The sequence below is a fragment of the Nelumbo nucifera genome, chromosome 8 (genome assembly GCF_055504915.1).
Source record: "Nelumbo nucifera cultivar China Antique chromosome 8, China Antique-T2T, whole genome shotgun sequence".
Taxonomy (NCBI): Eukaryota; Viridiplantae; Streptophyta; class Magnoliopsida; order Proteales; family Nelumbonaceae; genus Nelumbo; species Nelumbo nucifera.
Window position 1 is genome coordinate 13,070,049 of NC_142656.1, and position 2,089 is coordinate 13,072,137.

General features: G+C 51.8%; 1 pseudogene across 1 annotated transcript; it reads right to left on the bottom strand.

The window, feature by feature from the left end:
* On the bottom strand, positions 1–2,089 carry LOC104592329 (protein SLENDER RICE1-LIKE 1 pseudogene; annotated as a pseudogene). Its single transcript, XR_016079409.1, has one exon. The product of XR_016079409.1 is annotated as a protein SLENDER RICE1-LIKE 1 pseudogene (transcript).

Below are 2,089 nucleotides of genomic sequence, written 5' to 3' on the forward strand. Positions count from 1 at the left end.
TATTGAATATGTTTGTCTAAAAAGTTTTTATTGGTTGAGAAGAAGAACCTTCTTGAGAAAATAAAGCTTCCCTCTCAAGTCTCAAATAGTCAAATTAGAAATTACCCTAATTTATATTTAAAACATAAAAATAAAAATATAGAAGAAAATTATTGAAAAGAATAATTACAAAACACAGTCGTTTATTGTTGGAAGAGAGTTGGTGTCGGGCAGTGGGACGGCTTGCCAGGCCGAGGCTGCGATGAGAGGCCGGCTATGCCAGCCCAGTGTCAAGCAACCCTGGTTCTCCTCCACGCAATATCCCTCCGCCGAGAACAACGTCAATAGCATACTGGCTTGCTTGAATGCATTTGATCCTAGATGCAACGGCCGGAAACCGGCTCCACCCAACCGGGCTCTCCACTTTGCCAGCGGTTCGTGGCGCTCCACCCGAGCCGAACCTTCACAGCTTACCACGTTACAAATCTCCCTCTGTATGTACATCTCGGCCACGGCCTTTTCCGGTTGGAGCGTGCAAGACTCTAGTGAATCAAACATTGTGGAATAGTAATATAATGCCTCTGTGAAACGATCCAGGAATTCCGGTTGGTTGTGATTCGCCTCTTGTTCCACCACCGTTATGATCTTCGGGTTTAGACTACGAACCCATCCGAGTACCGAGTCGATGGGTGAGCCGCGATTAGGGTCTGGACCAAGTAGCTTGTGGAGCTGCATTATTGAATTTATGGCAACCGCCTCTCTGGGACCGACTTGGAGCATCCACGGCTTCACATCATCGAGCCGTGAAGCTGCCACTCCTCGGAAGGCAAACCGGACGTTTACGGACCGGGCCAGCTCGGCGAGCTTCAACCCAATTTCACGAAGCGAATCGCGCCCGTCGGGAGATGGGGGTCCAATCCCGGTGAGACGGAGTAAGGGTGGACCACCCGGACGGAGTGCAAGGGCTTGAATCAGGGCCGGCCATTGTAGTCCATGCATCAGGTTGAAATCGACGACGTGGACACAATCGTGGCCATCGAATGCTTCGAGGATGGCCTGGTTTGCCGTGAAGTGGGCGAACTTGAGGTACGGGCAGGCCTCGTAGAAGTGATGGTACAAGATCTCGTTCTCAAGCACGGAGCCGGCGCATACGGCTTGGGGTGAGAAAAGCCGGCGGCTCAGGGCGTCGATGAAGTATCCGGCGACTTTTCCGATGCCGCATCCAGTGTTGACACGCGACAATAACGCCCGCATCTTTTCTAGCAAGGTTCCAGCCAATGCGAGGTCGCCACGTTGTATTGACTCGGCGCACGTGAGCAGCAAATGCACTAACTTGATGCCGGAATCTTCTTCAATTGCAGCCACCACAGTCAGCTGCTGCTGCTGAAGAGGAGGTTGTGGTTGTTGCTGTTGCGCACTCTGATCAGCCCAGGCGTCGGTAAGCACCTCGTGTTGGAGGGGTGGAGTTACTAAATCATCCATGTAATGGAAATCGGAAAAGTCTGATAGATCAGAAGATGATACAGGGAAGGGCTGATTGATTTCTGAGAGCATGGAGTCCACCCAGGATGCAAGGTCGGAGGGGTTGTAGTGTACAGCCTCGGAGGCGAGTTGGGAGATCTCTGTTGGAGCATTGACCATGAACGTCTCCAGTTTCTCGAGACGCTGTGCCACCTGGTGGAGATCTGAGGACCTCACCTTGTACCCGGCACCAGCTAGTAGCCCGTCTAGTTCCGTCGGTTTTCCCCCCGCGCATGAAGACGAGCTGCTGCTGCTGCTTCCGGCGGAGATACCGTAGTCATACGGCCCCATCCCCCACTCACTTGTGTTTTCCCGCTTAGATGAAAAAAATGCTTTGGCGTTTCGCCTGAACCATCCGGACTCCGACAAGGGGACTAGCAGGCAATAGATAGAGAGACACTGAGGCGGAGGGCAGAGGGCGGAGGAGAGGTGGAGAATGTGGAAAAGAGGTTGAGAAGTGATATGTGAAAGAGAGGGGAAGGTGGGTTTTGTTATTTTGAGAGAGAGAGAGAGATGACTGATGACGTAAGCGGGGGATTACATGTATAGAAACCGATAGCAGGGTTGTTTTTATCTTTCTTCTATGCCG